At 41.5% G+C, this 20,365-nt stretch overlaps 1 long non-coding RNA gene across 5 annotated transcripts in view; it reads right to left on the bottom strand.

Annotated features, from left to right (window-relative positions):
- LOC135188129 (uncharacterized) overlaps positions 1 to 20,365 on the bottom strand; it is a 186,681-nt gene that overhangs the window by 134,287 nt on the left and 32,029 nt on the right. Inside the window, exons 1-2 of one of the 5 annotated variants that reach the window (XR_010307571.1) lie at positions 15,709 to 15,845; positions 15,502 to 15,626 (exon numbers count right to left, since the gene is read on the bottom strand). The exons of the other annotated variants lie outside the window; for them this stretch is intronic. This is a non-coding gene — a long non-coding RNA (uncharacterized LOC135188129). Of the gene's footprint in view, positions 1 to 15,501; positions 15,627 to 15,708; positions 15,846 to 20,365 lie in introns of those variants that run through there. 5 annotated transcript variants of the gene reach the window in all.

Raw genomic sequence — 20,365 nt, 5'->3', positions numbered from 1 at the left:
GCCACTGACCAAAGAACTGGATACTGAGAGGTGCTGTTCACTCAACAGTGAATTTGTAGCCCATGTGTTTTAGGGATCCAGGGACATAACACAGGCTGCAATGTAGCAGCAGGGATGTAAGGAGCTTTCAAAAGCAGAATAGTTTCCTCAATGATTATCTGACGATCTTCTTTGCACTATTAAAACAGCATAATGCACACATAACACTACTGAGTTGCAGGCTGATGCTGTCCAGAACATTTGTGATTCAGAAGAAAAACTGAGCTTAATGGAAAAATTAAGATTTTGTTTTTTCCCCACTTAAGCTCTTAAAAGAGAGACAGGGAAAATGCCAGATTTCATCAACAATAAACTGATTTTTTGGTTATTCCATCACCATTAATTCATCATCTTCCTTTCACAAAGCTAACCACAGCCAATAGTTTCATCACTGAAACTTCCCACATTCTTTAGAGTCTGACATTGTCTGGGTGCACAGAAAGAGAGAAAAGGATAAAAGAACAACTAAAACTAAACAGGCTTCTGCAAAGTCTGTCATGGTGAAGGATTTCAGCTGTAGCTCTTCTCAGAAAATATCTTTGAATAAGAACAATGGGCACTTTACCATGCTCAGTAGAGGACATACTCAGAAATTAGTCTGTTAGGTTTTAACTCCACAGTCCTAGAGTCACACAGCATATTCAATGTCTCGGTTGCTATTGGTACTGTACCATATTCTTTTGATATTAGCAGCACCAAAAGTCACTTCAATAGCACACGATGGCCTGAATGTGTTATTTTAGTGGGTTCAATGTGATCTCTCTTTAATATGATTCCATAAAGGTAACTACAGTATTTCTATTTCTGCTTTAATCAGATACTTACACCATAGTCATGTAAGGGATTTGAGGTCTTTGGATGAAAAAACACCTAAACCATTAACAACAGGCAATGATCTAAAACATATTATGTTTTGCTAGACATAGGACCTTAAAGGTCTTACATATGGACCACAAACTTGAAGAAGTCATCTGCAGAACACACAAATCTAAGACTTTGCTTTGCACCCAAGATTAACTATAGTTAATTCTGCTAGGTTCTTTGAAGTGAAAATATATGGAAAATTAACCTAACAGTGAGGTATAGCAAAAGCAGACTGAAATTCTGATATCACTCTTTAACAGGCAGTCTCATGTCATTATAACAGAATAAAAGTATCACCACAACAACAAAACCCAGACTACTGAGAGCCTGGACCATATTAATTGATACTGTAACACAATATCTGGATAATTAGAGGTTATTAAACCAATAAATTTGATACAAAAAAAACCAAAGGTGCTCTTGAGAAGCCCTAAGTGGCTTCTCAATTTTGTTAGTTTACAATGAAAGACAATGATTGTCTTTGAGCCTATTTTCAAACACAACAAAGTTTGTCTAGACAGACCAAAATGAATAACTTTTAGTTTGCATTGGACAAACCCCTGCTTTTCTTCTGACAAACTTCTGCTCAGCTTGACACAGATGTTTTTTTGGCAGATGCCTTCCAAACAAGAGATAATTATGTAAACATTACCCCAGAAAATGAAGTCAAAGCGTAGTACAGAGTCACCTCATCCCACCACAGGGACAGAAAGCTCAGTCCGTATTAATCACCAGTGAAATAATTCCAGCAGCCTCATATGCATGAGATCTTATTCTAGCACTAAAGTTTAGTGCAGCTGCCTTTGCACAATTAAATTCCCTATAAAGAAACAGCAACGAGTATTAGTGACTGTAACATTTCATTAATTAGTAGTAAATACAGGAGAAACAGCCAGACCACACCACTCAGTAGAACTGCCGGTGCTCACAGCATGTTAATATGCTGCTAATTAAGACCATCAGCATTCCTTCTAATGACTATACTGGCTTGCTTAAGATTTAATTTGTATTTTACCAGTCCTCATTTTTCCTGTTCTGAGCATATGCAGGCAAAAACTACACAGAAAGGAAACTAAAGCCATTCAATTCACATTTGTGGTGATAAACCCAGCATTTCAGCTTCCAGCTCCTTCTGCTTTCCAAATTAGGATGTGAATGTGAGAGAAAGACAAAGAAAACACACGTCAATGTGTGCATGCAGTCACATCTCTTTTTTTGGGTAGGAAGAGAATTCTTTCTGGGAAGTCTCATTTGCCTGCAGATGTTGGCCCAAGCTCACCTTCAAGATGTGAGGTCCTGGTTCACATCTTATTCATGCTCAGTGGTAGTCAGCCTTCAGAATGCATATTTATGTGGAAATTAAACTCTCCTCTGCAAGTGTCAAAGGTGACTGTTCTCCCAGCCATCAGCACCACGACACTGCAGGCAGTTTGCAGCCATTTCTTCTGCTCCCAGTACAAATCTCCCAGCTAGGGATGAAGGTACCACAATATACGAAGATAAGAAAACTGATGACAATTGATGACATCAGGATCAGAGTTTCACCCAACTTGGAATGGTGTCCACTTAGCACCGATTCAGTCAGCACAAAGAGCTAGTTAAAAGAAACATGTTTTTACTTACTTGTAGGCAAAGTTTCACATTATACAGCTAATAATTTGGTTTTTAATATAAATAACTAAAACACCCACAACTATGGACTTGTATCTTTACCAGCCTTTCCTGGCTCCTTATGTTGAAGCTATATTACAGCTTTCCTATAAAGCTGAATGGCAGTTCCTATCCCCAGGTACTTCCTAGCAGTGTGTGACCCCAACAAAGACAGCCTGATTATCTTTACAGCAGTTAAGTGCTACATCACAACTTGTTTTCAGGTTGGCTTTTTTTTTGGGGGGGGTATGTTTTTTATGTTGTCATTTGAATCACTGTAAACATAAATGTAGAATGCTGTTGGACCAAGCTGGCAGCCTTAGCCTTAATCTTTTCTTCCTCTCCTTCTTCTCCTTACAATGTTAAGATGATGATGATAAATATAATGACTGGACTGGAATAATGAAGAGGATCCTTTAATAGAATCAGCTCACTTACACTCAGCAGCAGGCAAGGACAATGACCAATGATCAGTGTATGCAGCCTGAGAGAGTCAGGTAAACATTACATATGGTGACTACATGGACAGCAGAACTATTCAAGATTCCTGTGTGATCTAGTACCTCTGAAGCCAGAGGCTGCAATTCACCAACAATCTGCAGAGCCCTGTCTTCAGGAGTTTAAGAACTATATATTTTGAGAGTAAATCCTCAGAGGACTGTGGTGTCTCAGTGTTCATAAGATTTGTCCCATGAAGTGTCTAAGTTACAGAACAAATGGGCGAATCACTAGCTTAGATACATATCTCCAAAAGCAAATTGAGAACTGGTACTATATCACTGCATTTTTTATAACTAAAAATCACTCAGTGGATCCTCCTATCTGCTTTATTCTCTGCTTGGACTGCTTCAAACCTCACAGAGCTCCTGAACAAGTTGTGCATTTAACAGTGAATACCCTGAAGAGGTGTTGAACCAAGATTCAGAAATTGTCAGATATAATCTCATGAGAACATACCTAGAGGCTGAAGAGGGAGATTAGAACAAAACTATTTCCATTTTTTCTTGCTGGAAATATTGCAAAACACCAGAAAAAATGTTTGCATATACTAAAACTGAACAAAGGAATACATTTAAACAGGACAGAAACCCATCTGCACATACACAGCACTTTATCAAGTATCATCTCATCTTCTCATTCCCACTTTAATCCCCTTTCTACAATATTGTTTTTCTTTGAGGCCAAACATTGTCAAGAACAAGAAGCTTGAAATGAGTATTTAATAGCCTTGCACCTGAGCACTTATGCTGATACTGTGTCCTTCCTATGGACCAAATTGGAAGGTAATCATCTGTGCAGTTTACAGCAATCAGCCAATAACCTCACAGTGCTATGGAACGTGTGAGCAGCTCACAGTTCCCAAGCCATTCTTCAGCAGAGGAAAAAAAATTCATCTGACTTTCCTAAGATGGAGCTCCTAGGAATTCACATCCATGTGAGCTGACCAGGTTTCTGCCATTTCATAGAATCTCAGAATGGCTTAGGTTGGAAGGGACCTTAGACATTATCTAGTCCAACGCCCCCCCGATAAGGACAGGGACACCTCTCAACTAGACCCAGCTGCTCAAAGCCTCATCCAGCCTGGTCTTGAACACCCCCATGGAGGAAGCATCCACAACCTCCTTGAGCAGCCTCTTTCAGACCCACCATATTCCCAGGGAAAAACAAACTAGCTCAAAAGAGGAGTTCTCCAAAATCTGAACCCTTTTATCTCCTAAAACAAAAAAAAAAAAAAACAAACCCACAGCAGTAAAAATTCTTTGGTAATTACATTTTGTCCAGGGGAATTATGCAGTGGTGGAGACATTCAAAGACTGTAATCCTTCTCAATAATGCAGTATTCTTTAAAGGGCTGAAATCCAAATAAGAGTTTGCCTGGGAAGGAAAATTAAAGGGGCAAGATAGAAATAGAAGAATTAAGAAAGACAAATGCTCCATTGGGTAGACCTGCTTATGAAGAAAGTAGAATTATAATGATTAAAGAAATTTTAAAATAACAACTCTAAAACAAGGAGAAAACCTCCCCATGTTAGGAGAAACAAACAGAAACAAAGCCATCCTGGCAGAAAATGCTGCACTTCTGCTGGCTGGGCCCCTTACACAGCAAATCCCTGAGAAATCCCAGTCCTTTGTTTGGATTTCATGTTACTTGTCAAGTGAGGACAAGTGCTCTGTACATCTGTGTGGTTTGCTCATATTTCCCTTGTATCTCAGGGAGTTTCCTGTGTAGTTTAAGTTTGGGAGAGCAAAAAGGACAGCCTGGCTTATGCCTCTATGGCTTTGCCAAGTAGGCACCGAGTCTGGCACACTGACACCAACAAATAATTCTCCCTGTATTTGGCAAAAAAGTGTGTCTGACAAAGTTTTTCACTGCATAGAGCAGCAGGTAGATGTGCATTTGCTCTGCAAAAGAATAGGGCCAGTAAACACCATTCAGGAGAGTAAAACATTTCCTGCTACAGATAAATTCTGCGGTGCATTAAGCCAATCAGTAATCTTAATTTACTCAGAGAGCAAAGATTCCATCCTGATGGACAAGCTCTCTCCATTTCATATAAGCAGCACGAAACATCATCTCCACCCTCAGACAGGCTTGACAGCAACCACGTGAGAAATGCTCCTGGCCTCTTGCCTCTGCCCAGAGCAGCCACGATGAAGACCAAGCCTAGACCAAATCTACTCAGAGAAGTAACTCTTATCTGAAGAGACTGGGGGTTTGGTTCAGGCACAAAACCTTTAGGAGGATTTTGCAGCAGTAAAATCCTATGTCTCAAGTTGTGCTGGTTAACTTGCTAAAGGGTTTATGCTGCTTTAGACAGAAATATATTGCTTCACCCACTTTATGCTGGATACTTTCTCTTGAAGAAGCCACCTGCTCCTCTTCCATTATAATTCCAATGCTAGGACAATATTTGGCATGGAATTATTAGGCAACAGTAAAAATGCATTACTCCCAGGTCTCCACATGCTGATAAGGTATTCAACCAGTCAGTTATTTTTAGCTCTGCCAAGCAATCAGGATGCTGCTCACAAAACACTTCATCTTAAAATATAATTGCTTTCCTCAGATGACTTTGTCAGGTTCTGTTCTTTTCACCTTTAACATGAAGCCTCAAATAAAAATGATAAGGTAGTTTATTGAGCAAGTAAAACTCATTCCTAATGGTAGAGAAAAGAGAATGTATAATACCTTAAATTTTACTTTAATGATACCAAGTGATTATTATCTCTTTCACTCTGTGAAATTGAGGCGTAATGGGTACAAGAAAACAGGGAGGATGCAAATTGGTCAAGAGTAATGAAAGGAGCACATCACCAGACTTTTTTGAGGAGGTCTTGGAAGAAGCCCTTTTCATGGCTACAACCTCAAAATCACACAAGATCTTTGGCTGATGTAAGGGTCACGTCCTCCGTGTCTACACTGCCACACTGCTCACAAGAAGCTTTCTGCCTGCAGCCAACTGAATGCCCACAACCTCAGAAGAGCTCTCACACTCAAAGCCCAGCTTAAAGAGCACAATCTCTAATACCAAACCATCCACACTTTTTCCCCTCTGTCAGATTCTTGCCCTGCTTGTGTCTCATCTCATTCCAAACCCTCAGACCCCAGTTACCATCTCCCACAGAGAAATGTACTTTCATTCTCTCCCCATCTCAAAACACTCTTCTTTAAAACACACTTTTTGTTCAGATTGTCCAGTCTCCACAAGTTCTAGCATTTTGATCTTCTCAGGTTTAGGATAAATGAGACAATTTGAGGTTTCAAGAGATTTCCAGACAAGTCTGATTGTTGTTTTAGTTTTTATGTAAGCCCAGAGAAATGCCATTTAAAGCAGAGTTACTTTTGGTGTTACAGAGCATCACTGAGATAAGTCCTGGGTCCACCAGGCAGAGTGAGAGGCTCACTTATGGAGAAAAAAACAAACCAATCAACCAAACCACCCCCAAACCAAGAGAACACCAAGTGATCAATGTCTGCCAAGACATTAGCTAAAGAATCATGTAATAGACTATGTTGTATTTGTGTCATCATAAGTCAGAGTGGGCACAATTAACCTTGAAAAGTAACAAGAGAAATCTTTGCTGCATCACAAATCACCTTCATCCTCAGCACATTTTTTGACTGTCACAAAGTCACATTTGCAGAAAGGATTCATCTTTATCTGAAACTGTAATTGAATGCCAGTAGTTACCTTGGTGACATTTAAAAATCTATTGCTGTTCTTTGCTGTCAACACTTTGTAATACAATGAAGTGCCTCATGGAATAAGTCAGAACACAGCTTAGGAAGTAGTTCCTATGACAACTATACGAATTGAGAAGATGGCAAAGATCCCAAAATATCAAATGGACAGCAGCACACAGGTAAAGAAAATCCAGACTGAAGTTAGTGCAGTTACAAGGCTGTGCTGAATTGCAGCTCAGAGCTTGACTCCAGCCATTTCTGTAATTAAAGTCTAATTCTCTAGGTACTCTAATTTTCACTGAAACTGCCAAGAACCCTGAAATTTATTATGCAATCAATCCAACTGATTTCAGCAGACCTCTGTTGGGATTCATCATTAAGAATGAGGGAGGGAAAACCACATTTCCTGTGAATATTGTTTATAGTACTTCAGATATTAAATAAGAGTGAGGAATTTAATCACCAGTCAAAATACAGGACTCCCATTCTGCTTATGACAGCACGTCCATTTGCTTTCAGACACTGTAATGGAGCAGCAATGGAAGCACATTCACCCTTGGTATTCACACATTTTTGTCATCAGTCACTCATGGACAGATGTGCTAGTTTGAGGCTAACCAGTGAGAGAAATTAGATTGTAGGCTGTGAAAAGGAAAAAATGGTGATGTCTACTTCACTCATAGGCTTGCTGAGATGTATAAAACCAAGAACACAAACATAGATAACACAGTTGCTGTGTGTCTCTGGCTGCCTGCACTTTTCTCCTTAACCTGCTGTCTGTGTAACTAACCCTTCTGCTTTCTAACCACCTTGGCCAATCCTCCAAGCTCACCTTCAATGCAAGGCAAAGTCTGGGATAAGGTAGAGGGGTGGAAAGGAGGTGGAAGGGTGGTTGGGAGCCCCTCCTGGGGGACTCTGCAGTCTGTTCACCACCTGAGTGGCCCCTGGCTCTTTTTCCAGGAAGGAGGTAGATATCTGCTAAAGATGTGTGGGGGCAGCACAATCCTGATTCATAGTTGCTGCACTCCACACATGGCACAGTAGTCTGCACAAGTCAACACCACACTACAGATCTGCACTGCTGGGAGAAGATCTCAGCTGAAGCAGCAGATTGCTGAGAGAAGTCCCTCATTCAAACCTTTCCTCAGGATTACCTGTCCTCCATCTCTTCTTCCTCCATTCTTGCCTTTTCCTTTCTGTTCCCAGTCTCTTCTAGACTTCACTGCTTCCATCCAATTGCCTCACACACTAAGGCTCCTCTCCAGTACACAGGCATCAAGTACTTTGATCGCAGACCATCTGGGTCTGGAACACAGAAGCATCTGGACTATTGGCCCCTAAAGCAGGGAATTAATTATCTTTTGTTGTAAAACTAAATCTGAGCATCAGTTTGTTTGTAAAACCCTCTGAAAACTATCTGTCTGTGGCCTCCCTCCAGTCCCTCCAGCCTGTGAAAACTGTACATGCCTTCTGTAGCTGTCCCATAGCTACAGCTCCACAGTCCTGAATTAATTTCTAGGAAATAAACAAACAAACCAACCCACCCAACATTTGGCACACTCTGAGGAGAAGAGTGATCTTTTCAGTTGGTCTGTCATTATCAGCAGGAACCATACAGTGGAAGTAGGCATTAGAAACCTCAGTTATGTTATTAAAGAGCATTTCCTACTTGCACAAATGTGATGGAGCATAAGAACCTGCTAAGCACACTCAGGCAGAGATATGAATTGTCAGAGTGTGACCCTCAAACACAAAACTGCTCTGCAGAAAGGTTTATGAACAAGAGAAACATGCAGCCTATATACTTAAAAAGCATTGTCCAACAGATGTTAATATTGCAGTGTTAATAAGGTCTTTGGCTAAATCAGGACTGAAGATGGATCTGTTGACAGTATGAAGAAAAAAGAATGTGCCTCAGCCAGAAAATTAAACTAGAACTGTGGATTTTTGGCACTCCCTAGAGATGCAACAAGAGGTTTTGCCATGTTTCCATTGGAACCTCAACCCAACAGGACAAAAACATAAGCAAAACTGATAATAAAAGCATGCCTAAGACAAACGGGGTAAATGAAGAGATTACATTTTTGCCCTCTAGTAAAGTTCTTTTTACCTTAAATCCAACCCGAACAGAGATAATCTTGCCACTGGAGACCACAAAAGAAGAGTTATTTGCATACAGAATAGGCTCACAGAAAATTAAACTGCTGTGAGAAACTAGAGCTTATTATGCGAGAAATATGATAAGCTAAAACATACCCAAAAAAATCCTCCTCAAGATCTGAGCAACATGAGCTAAAAATACCTCCACTGCATGTCATTTACAAATTCAAAGGGTTGTTTAGGCTGTGTTTAGATTGTGATCAAACAACATTTGATACATTTTTTTCCACTTAAGATTAAAGATAGTGCTGGATGTTAGGTGTTGCGATTGCTTTCCTCACTTCATTTTTATTTCCATTTTTAATTTGCACCCAATGTTCCTTGTACCCTTGCTGAAAGCAAACAGCAGTGCTGGGGAGGGACCAAGGCAATGTATGGTTTTTGCTCACATCAGCCACGTCTCCTAATGAAGGGCAAAGGATTTGGAGCAGGAGCTATTGCACAAGAGAAGCCTTGGAGAACGCATCCCAGATTCACATACACAAAAGGTAAAGGCATTGTGTTCCCAGCCTTCAATTTTGCTCATGCTCCTGCTTAATATGGGCTTTGCAGGTGCAAGCAGTCAGTAAGACTATTAGCCACCTGCACACATCTTGCCAGTAGACCAAAGCATTTATAAATGCACAGATCCCTCTTGTGCCAAAAAGGTCCCTACCAAGCATTCAAAACTTCCTGGGAGTCACAGGCTCGTGGTGTATGGCACACAAGGCAGCATCATCCTCTGGAAGTGGCCTAGCCTTGGGATAGGTGAAAGCCAGCACAAGATCAGCACATCTAAAATGCTGTGCAGGTGCAAGGGTAGGTGAATTGAAAGTCTCAGTACAACTCTCCAAACTTTTTCTTCTTTCAAACTGCAAAGAAATGTTCAATGCTGCGAAGGATTCTTGAACATAAATTACCATCATTTTTCTGTTACATAATAGGATTTATCCAAAGCATGCACTGGGCTCATTCCAGTTTCCACTGAAGTCAATAGAATTATAAGTGTTCAGCACCTCTGAAAAAACCAGGACGTGCTTATTCATGGGTATAATTTATGGTACCCAAATTAGAACATTCTGTCCTTAAGTTACCAGTACAGAAAAGCATGGCTTCTTACTCCTTTCCCTTTTCACAAGGATATTAATGGAGCAGTGATCAAATTCACCCCCCAGATCTCCAGTGAAATGCCTAGAACTGGTCAAACTTAAACAAAACACAACACAAAATATCTGAAATACTGACTCCAGGAGTTTCTTCTGCCCATCCCCTAAATCAAATCAGCTCTAACAGAGATCTTCACCTATGTGAGCCCTTGATTCCAGCAGTTTTCACAAAGGAATAACTGCCACAGAGGAGTTTCAATACAAGCACGGTTCAAGTTATGTGCAAAGAAGGGCCATCATCTAGCAAGGATATCTGGAAAGCCAAACTAGAAAGCCATGAGTTAAAAGCAACAGAATAGGAAATCATCTTTACTGACAGCTCTGCTCATCCTAGTGGCCATTGTCTCAATGAAGTTCTACCTACCAATCCCTTTTTATGTATCTTTTGGACACGAGCCTTCATTCCTTCTGGATATGTTCACAGCTTTGGCTGCTCAAGGAGGGCAGTAGAAATCCAGAGACCAGCCATGGATATTTTGTTCAGAGCACAGCAAACACAGAAATTACATAACACAATTCACTCTTGCTCAAAGCTCCTGGGATCTGTTCTGTAGTAGAACTGAGATGACTATTCCTCTTAGACTTCCCCACTGGGTGATGAACAGAGTTGTAAAGAATCAAGCCTCTGGGTTACTTCTGGATGCTGAGAAGTCTGGGACTGCTAAACAACCTGCACCCTGCCTCTGACATCTCAGCCTCCTAACTCCTATCACAAGGCTGGTGTAGCCCTTTCTACACATCTTTAAGATCTGCAGTGACAGCAGTTTGTGGGGCTGACCAGGCAGTTGTGTCCATGGTATTCCATTGCAAGGTAAACAGCACAACCCAGGTAGTCAATCTTGGGTCCCATAATGAAACTAAAGGAAAACAGAATGAAGGACTGAGAGGACACTACCCAGTCAAGCTGGCAGTTTGCCAGTTGATCCAGTTTAGTTCAGTTCAGGTTTACAGCACTTTCTTGGCAGCATGCTGCCAAGCTCATACACTACAATATTGTCCCCTGTTCCTTTATAGCCTCCTCTTGGTTCCAGCCACACCTCCCTGGGCACCTTCCTCCCAAGCAAACACTGTGGTGATGGAGCTGTTCAACAAGCTCTGCTCAGTGGCAAAGAAAGAAAGTCCCTTTTCCCCTCTGTATTGCTAAGCAAGACCTTTCCCGTTTAGCCACTGCTTCCTAAGCTTCTCATTTTCCTTTGCAAAGCAGGTAGGCACTAGGTCAGCCCTGCCAGCCAGAAAAGCATGCACTCCCTCACAGTGTGGGCAGAGAGGAGTTAAGTGAAACTCTTGGGCTGGGAATACACCAGAGCCAGTAGGAACATTATATTTTCCTTACACCAAATTAACAGATCTTGTTTTTATCCTGTCCCCTGGGCCCCACACAGAGGATGGGCAGATGGATCCCGCCAATCACTCCGTGCCACAGTTGCACCACACAAATGTGCTTGAAGGAAAACTCCTGCAGCACCAAGAACAAGCCTATTATAGCAGTCCAGAAACAACAGCTTGTGTGTTCACATTTCTATTCCAAGTTTCAGATCTCTTCAGAAAACAGGAGGCCAATCTAATGCTTTTGACTTCGAATCCCTTAGAGGAAGGCTGTTTAATCTGCTTGTCAGCCTGACAAGGAGACACAAACCTTGGTCCTCTTAGCACTTCTCCAGACCAGACTCGTGTCAAGTCCTCAGGCTCTGAAAGTCAAAAGGACTCAGCAAAAAAGGTATTTGCAGGTGATCAGACAGCATAAAATGCAGTGTTTCAAAGAGAGCTGGCACACACTGTGGAAGAGCTAAAACCCCAAAAGCAGCACTGAGCTTCACAAATGCAGCATTTAAGTTAAAAATATCAAGCTGGCGGAATTACATAAACTGTGGGGGCTTTTTTACAATTTCTTAAACTTAACAGTCCAACATGGCCTAAACCACACAGTATTTCTAAGTCACCTGACCAAAAAAGGTCTGAAAACAATCATCCTGAAACCCCACAAGACGTCATTTCTTCCCTTCATGCAGGCATGAGATATTCTGAGGCTTTGTACATTAATATAAAGACATCTAGCAGTACCTGATGAGAAGGTACCAACCTTCAGCAGCACTATTCTGGAATATCTCCCAATTTCTTTATCCTTTCCTCCATGCCTTCCAGCACTGGTCTCTTCTGCCCACTGAAGCTGCCTTTGTACCCTGCCTTTCCCAGCTTAATGCTCCAGGAGATAAACACATCCCTACACCAAGGGTCCATTTCAGAGATCCATTTTTATTTTGAAATGCTGTTCAATCAAGGATCAGGTTTGACAAGGTCCTTCCAATCCCAAGGCAAATATACACTTAAATGCAGAATTAAGCCAGAATCTGGAAGAGCACAGTGCCCCTGTGCTGCTCCAACACAGAGAAGGGCACAGATTAGACTCTTTTCAGCGTAGTCAGCACATACAGGCTATTAATGGGGAGACCTCTGTGCCTCTCAAGGAAGCAATGCAGAAAACTTCCTTCTGCACTTCATTTTGCATTTGTGCACACACACAGTTCCTGTGACAGCTGCATCTTTACACATTTGCTTTGAAAGAATACATGTTAACTGGTTATCCACCACTAGGCCAAGTGCAGTTCTTTTCTCCAGCCCAGCAAATATGGTCTTCAAGCAGCTTTCCACTAGAGGGAAAGCCTCTAGGCTAGAAACTGGGTGACAAACTTGGACCAAAACCCGAGAAATATCTGAACCAAAGTTATTTTCTATAACACTTTCACCAGGAACTGAAAAGTACAGTTAACAGAATTAAAAACACTTAAGCTCAAGGAAAAAATTCTTTACTTTGAGGGTGACAAAGCATTGGAACAGGATGCCCACAGTAGTTGTGAAGTCTCCTCCTTTGGAGGCTTTCAGAACCTGGGCAACCTGATCTAAGCAAACCTGCTTTAGCAGAGGGGTTGGACTAGGCGATTTCCAGAGGTCCTTTCCCACCCCCACCACTCTGTGAATTTGTGAAAAAATTGTTCCATATCTCAACTAATTCCTAGAAAAAAAGTGATGGACTTCCTCAGACTGTTTGACAGCTAGGAAATCTACAGGATCTAAGTCTTCTTTGAAGGCCTCAGACTCTCCAAGTGAGGCATAGCTAGTGCTTACAATGGCTTCCTATGCTTGCAGTGAGACGTTCACAACCATAACATGATGACAATGTTTAACAGTGCTTATTCCATAGGAGGAGGTGTGGGAATGCTTTGTAAAGCTCAGTGATTCACTAAGGCAGTGTTGTAAGCACATGAACAGTATGAAATTGTTTCTAGAATTGTTACTCCATTGCTATGGCTTTATCATCAGCTCATGTAAGGCAGCACTCAGAACCAGCTAACAATTAATATCACAAGAGACAGGTAATCTTTTACATAACCCCCACCCAGGCACTAAGTGAACTTGCAGTGGTGTCACAGCAGGAGAAGTCACAGCAATACTGGTCCAGTATGCACAGCAAAGCCTCAACAACAACAGAAGAATCTCCTCCAGTTCAGAAACAGCCTTAAACCCTGCATCACTTTTGAACAAGGAAGTCTCGTATTTACCAGAGAAGAGATCTGTATATGAAATGGTAATGAGGTGACTGATGATTGTTACCTTGGTGACATTTAAAACTCCACCACTGTGCTTTGCTGATGGCACTTTATAACACAATAAACTGCAGAGCATTGGGAGTCAACATATTACTCAGAACATGAGCTTCCATGACAACAGTGGCCTTCTTCACACCTAAACGGGTCTGATGCCATCAGCTGACCCTCCTTTGAACAGATCAGCTTATCTGGCAAGAGACTGACTTCATGGGTCTAGCCAACTCGACTCATTAAAGTACTTGTTTGTCAGGGTTGCTACATCTCTGCTGATAATTTAACTACCAGAGTGACACTGCTAAGGCTGATAGGCTAACTCCTGTGCTAGCAAACCAGAATGCACAGGACAGGCATTAACAGCAAAAGCATGTCAGAGAGATCCCAAAGCAGAGGCAAAGACCCACCAATGCTGCTGAGGAGGTTTCCAAACTCCTCAAGTCATACTGGTCAATAACCATTACCCATAGTGCAAGTGCTTTAGGGTTGGAAGAAACTTTCCTGCACACATACAGCAAAGCAGAACATGAAGAATTAGATTCATTCTTGAACGTGACCTTAAAAATTAAAAGCCAGCGAAAACTTTTCCCCAGTTTTGAAGTCCTGATGGCCATTAGTCTAAATTTCACAGCCTAGTAACTCAAGTTGGTATTTGTGGATTTTTAAATGGGAAAAACTCAGCCCAGAAGCCCACCAGAACTGACCAATTTTGACAAAGTTAAGAGTCTCAAACATTTCAGATACAACTATTTCAAAAGTCCTTTGCACCACGCATAACATAACATTCCTGTTGTGTTAATTGCTACTCAGAGATCAGTCTGATGTTGGTCAAAGCCAAGCAGATGGTTTTAATCAAAGACAAGCAAGTCCTGCACATCTCCAGCTATGCAGTCCCGAGTACAATGATCTGTTTATTGATTTCAACACACATGTGGGTGTTTTTACTTTAAAAAAAACTAATATTAGGTTTCATGTGTTACAAAGTAAACTTTTCACTTACAGGAAAGTTGTTTCTATAGTAACTAATGTTTTTTAGCAACACATTTCACATAAAGGTTGCTATGGAAACAGAACTATAGAGATGTGTTCAGCAAATAAGTTGTCCATAGCTTTTCTGTCAGCCCACTGCATCCAATCCACCACGCCTGCCTAAGGATGAACACAGCACTCTACCCACCGTGTATAGCTAACCAAACTCCAGTCCTCCTAACAAGAGTGTGAAGTGTTCCCTGCCCACATGAGACCTTTATTTCCCCCCATGGAGATTCATGACCACATTTTTTTGAGAGTAACTGAAATACTCAATTCTGGATCAAGCTATATATCCAGACAAATTGGAGCTGCTGGGCAGAAAGGCATCAGTGGAACACCCTGATTCACAGGAAAGGAGTAAAATTACTATGTTGGTAAAACTAAGAACAGTTAACCCCCAGCTCTGTTCATTTTCTCAGGGTGCTGCCAGTACATGTCAAAGGGGCAGCAACTCATGCCAGGAAGAAGACTGAATCCCTATAGCTCTGAACATATATTTAGGCTGAAGCACTCCCAAGGGTAGCATACAGACTCCCACTCACATCAAAAGGAAGTCTGCAAAAAGATCACAGCTATAATCTGGCATTTACATAGTAGCTAGGATTTTAATTACTATTTGTTCAGTACCTTCCCATTCATTCAGTAACAGCCATATGTACACCTTCAGTACTATCACTGTTCTCAAGCCTTGCATTTCCTGGTTTCTCACTCATTTTTCACTTCGCTGAAGTGCTTCTTCCACACAGCTCCCTCCACCCTCTACCACCCCACTTCACCAAGACAGATGCTAATCTTCATTTACACAAACAGCCCTTCCCATTTTTACCTGTTTCTCCTAGTTCAGAGCCAGCACAGGCACTCTCCTCTGGATTTCACCATGTTAGTCCTTGTTCAGGCAGCTCCTTTGCCAAATGAAGGCAGGCAACACGCAGCCTGGCCCTACAAAAGACACTAACGAGCAACAGGTGCAAGCTATTAAGGTAACGTCCAGCAACACAGCTGTTTGCAATATGCACTTGATACTCCTTAATACCTTGCAGGCGTTTGTCCAGCATAGAGGACAACCATTTCAGAGGTATTGAAGTGGTCTGAAGATGGTTTCTCTCTGAGCCACTGCCTTTCAAGACTTTGCAGACCCAGGCCACTGCTGCTTCATTTTACATTCAATTCTGTACTGCAAGGATGATCACATAAACAGTATGACTTCAACTATTCAGCTGTCCCTCAAGTCCAGTCAAATAGCCCTAGTGAGGTTATGCACAGCTCTCCTTGGCAGAGGCTGCCCTGATGCATACTGAAATGTTTTAATCTCCTGCATGAGTCTCAGCTGCTGCCCTCTGCCTTGCCATTTCTCAGAAAGAAGCTACGCTCCTTCGAGCAGCTTTTGGCATCTAATTGTTGACCCAAACATTAGAAAACCCAAAATCTCTATTCAGAGAGCCACAAAAAGGGTAAGAAGATGTAAATAACTAAACTTGTGCTACTCATACCCAAGACTGTACTCATACCCAAGGGGTGTTAGACTAGATGACCTTTAAAGGTCCCTTCCACCTCAGTGCATTCTATGATTCCACGATCAATCAACTTCAAATTTAACACCACATCTACAGTACCTCTTACAGATCTGTCTTTCAGATGGTACCTGGTGAAGCAGCTTAAAAGAATTCCTGTGGAAGAAAAAGGAACAATCCCTTCAAGTGTCATTATGCACAGGTTCCAGGTCAAAACCTGGTTAAAAAACGAACTAGCAAACAACCCACACCTGGTGCTGAAACCTAAAACAAGAGAAAAGAAAATTTCTGGTTCTACTGTTTTTTAGCTGAGGGGATGACCTGGCTCAAAGCACAACTCCCCAAACACTGTTCAGTTCCCATGTCCACAAGCACTTCCAGTGAATCACAGAATCAACCAGGCTGGAAGTGACATTCAAGATCAGTCAGTCCAAGCTATCTCCCAGCCCTATCCAATCAACTAGACCATGGCACTAACACTTTATATTCTCTTCTATACTCAGTATGTTGAGATGCAGGGCTTGACACTGGCACGTGCCTCCTGCATTTAGTAGAGAGAAAAGTGTCAGTCAGAGTGTCAGAAAGGTCTAATGCACTGTCCCCAGTAGAAGAGTCATTCTCCATTCTTTATAGCAGTTTGCAAGAAAATGTTGGCTTGGGCTTAGGTCATCAAACCTGGTTTTACAAGCTCATTCTCCACACTGCAGCAGCACTGGTTAGAGTATTTTCAATTATGTATCATTGCTGTAACTACACCATGGCAATACACTTTGCACCCTCTTCCTCCACTTACCCACCTGTTATGACAGAAGAAGCAGGAACAGAGTTGTTGTTACATCATTCTGAGGTGTTACAAGACAACCTAAATCAATTGCCTTTAAGGAATCATTTTCAGGACAAGACTGCTAGCATCCCTGTTTCCACTAAAGACTCACAACAATACAGCCTAACACAAACACAATAAAATTTAACTGGGTATCTCATCTCTAAGGTTTTGAAGGGACCATCTTGTACCAGGCATGCCAAGAAGGAAATAAACATCTGAGCTCTGAAGAATACCACCAGAACTCTAAAATATCATTATATGGGTAATTACACAGGCCTGGCCAGCGATTTGAGAATGACCTTAAAACTCCTTTGCTGACAGGTTCTGTGAATTACAGTGAATTTTGCTAATTCATATATACAGGTCTCACTCATTTTGGGGCCTGTTTGCTTGCATGGCCTTAGGCTGGAAGCTGCTCAAGCCAGGAGGTGTTTGCACATGGCCAGGAAATGCTAAATATAATCTGGATAATATGCAGACAAATCATTTTTATGAACTTTTTTTAGGTCAAGGTCCAAGTCTTTGTCTGCAACTAAGCAGCACCAAGTAGAGAGTGAAAATCTGTCCCAGACACAAGTCAGAGCACTACTGCAACCCAACCACTAAGCTTAAACTGCAGCCTTGCCATTTTTTTCTGCCTCTTCATCTAGATCTTTAAAATCATTTACCTCCCCAGCTCTTGAAGCCTAGCTGAATGGCCTCACCAACATGCTTACCCCAAGGCAAACAGTTCTTTGCAAGTTCACAATGTAGATTCAAAGAGAATGACTAATCAGTGCTTGAAAGCTAGGAAGAGATGAGCCCAATCAAAGCCCATTTAAATCTATAGCACTTACAAACTGATTAATATCCTTACTAATAAAGACAAAAAATAAGTCTCATTAGAATTAATTAGCTCTTATGTCATCACATTGCCCCCTAGTTCTAAATATCTCATTTTGAAACAGTGATAAAAGCAGATTTTAAAGTGCCTATCTATTCATCTTTCTTTGTTTCAGAGCACAGTCTCTTGATGAAGACCATTTCCTACAAGTCATTCAAATATTTTGGATCATTTAATGAAATTACCCATAAACCAAGAATTGTTTCACCAACCTCCCCACGTGGCAAACGTGCATCTGGTCAAAAGAGCCAGAAATAAATGGAGTACACAATCAAAAAGGTCCTAGGTTATCCTCACTAACAGTCTTTTCAGATTCCATAGTGTCATCTAATACTTCCTAGCAGGTTCAGAATTCTTTCATTCCACTATCAATTGAATCTAGCTCATAAAAATAAAAACATGCTGCAATTAGAGCTAAGACCTATTCACCTTCTCCTTTCTAACCCCAGCTTAAAAGAGGTAACATCTGAATGTGCTGGCATAGGACATGAATCCACTCCCACCATACAGCTGAGAGAGGAGAAGGATAATGATTATGAAATGCACATTTATATTGTAATCACATTATGCAGAGGTATTAGCTTTTCCAAGGATTGTTAGTTTGGCATCCAAGGTCATGTTAATGAATAACATCAGTAGAAGTGAGACACAAGATGTGGGTGCAAGTTTGAATGTGATAAGTACTCAAATGTGCTTGAATACATCTGCCAGCAGAGATATACTGGATGTTTAAGCTTAACCACTAATGACCAGAGATTAACTGTTACACTGAAATGACACTGAGTGCTGTATAGTTGCATGTGCTACTTTAGACTTACCTCACTAAATCTAGTTCTCAGTGTGCTAGTTTGAAGCAAGCTGGAATGTTTTGGTAACAGAACTAGATAACGGGCAGTGAAATGAAAAACAATTGTGTCTACTTCTCTCACAGTCACGCTGAGAACTCTGGGAAGAAGAAGAAAACATTCTCCATTTTGTTTCTCACTCTTGCTTTTGCCTTAGACCTGGTCACATCTCATTAACCCTGCTCCTACTAACCCTGCTCCCTAACCTCTTGGCTGCACCTCTTTTCTTCCTGAGAACTGGGGTAAGGTTGAGAGGGGCCGGGGGGAGGTGTTGGGGTGGTTTGAGAGCCCCTCCTGGGGACTTAGGTTTCTGGGAGGGGAGTTGTGCTTTTGTATTGTTTATCCTTTGTATATTTCTGTATATAATTGTATATAACTGTATATATTGTAAATAGCTGCTTGTAAATTCTGCTAGCTGTAAATAAATTGCTTCATCTATATTCCCAGGGTCCGTCTGAGTTAGCTGGGGCAAATACAAAAGTGTGGGGGGGTGGGGTAACCCCCAAACCATCACATTTTTAATTGGCTTTCCCAACGTGGGGCTAGATATTTTTGAGAGACTGGAAATTAGCTCTGGGAATTAAGATGAAGCTAATCAAGCAGCTATTGTATTTGGTTGGTGCATTGCTCTGGTCTGGTTTTGTTTTCTTGGCATTTAGTTGGTTAAAAGGTCAAATTGTTGCTTATTTCATTGATCTGGCTTATAATAAGGCTAAAGCTAAGGTTTCAGATATGTTCTGGAGCTGGGGTGATTTTATTCTTGGTTATGCTGGTTTTAATATCTCTGAGAATATTACCAAGGACATTACAGGAGCTCTGGTCAATAATGTGACAATCAATGGAAATTCTGCTTTAAATATGGCTCTAATGAGAGTTATTCAGCCTAAGACAGGAATTCCAACTGTTTGCATAGGTACATGCTCTTGTAAAACTGTTTTTCTTCTCACAGTTTTTAATATTTGCCTCATGATTTTAATATTCATATTAATTTTGGCATTATTGGTGAAAAATTCAAAACCAGCTTCTGTAAGAGCTAGGAAAAATTCTGTGTCTCAGAAGCAGTCTCTTTCACAGCAAAACAAGGGAACACAGTTATCGGCTTCCCCCTTGCCAGCCTCTGCCCCTCCTTCTCCAAGTGCTGGGAACACAGCCAGTGTACCCGCCACTAACGTAAACAAAGATAACAAAAACAAAAACAATAACGGGCAGAGCTCAGCAGGAGCCCTAGGAGGACAGGCAGGTACCCAAAATCAGAATGTTCCCAGCAAAAATGATAACACCTCAGGGTTGGCAGGCATCCCAGGAGGACAGGCAAATAATAACACTGCTAGTGCTAGTAACGCTAGCCCAGTCAGTCCAAATCCTAATGACACCAGCTCAGCCAATTCGAACCCCCAGCCAGCAGACCAGAACCAAAATCCTCCTGTTAAAAGCAAGGCAGATTTGAACTCACAAGCTCCAGGTCAGACCCCTAAGGATTCAAACCCTTCAGGTCAGACTCCTAAAAATTCAAATCCTCCAGCAGACACATCCAAGTCTGTTGCTGCTCAGGCCCTTCTGGCACCTGCTAAGGCAAAAGCTAAGACAAAGAGTGGTTCGCAGGAGGATGTAAGAGATGGGACCTC

Source organism: Pogoniulus pusillus, chromosome 29 (assembly GCF_015220805.1).
Source record: "Pogoniulus pusillus isolate bPogPus1 chromosome 29, bPogPus1.pri, whole genome shotgun sequence".
NCBI classification, from domain to species: domain Eukaryota; kingdom Metazoa; phylum Chordata; class Aves; order Piciformes; family Lybiidae; genus Pogoniulus; species Pogoniulus pusillus.
Note: the sequence above shows the minus strand (reverse complement) of the source record. Positions and strands in the feature narration are given on the sequence as shown.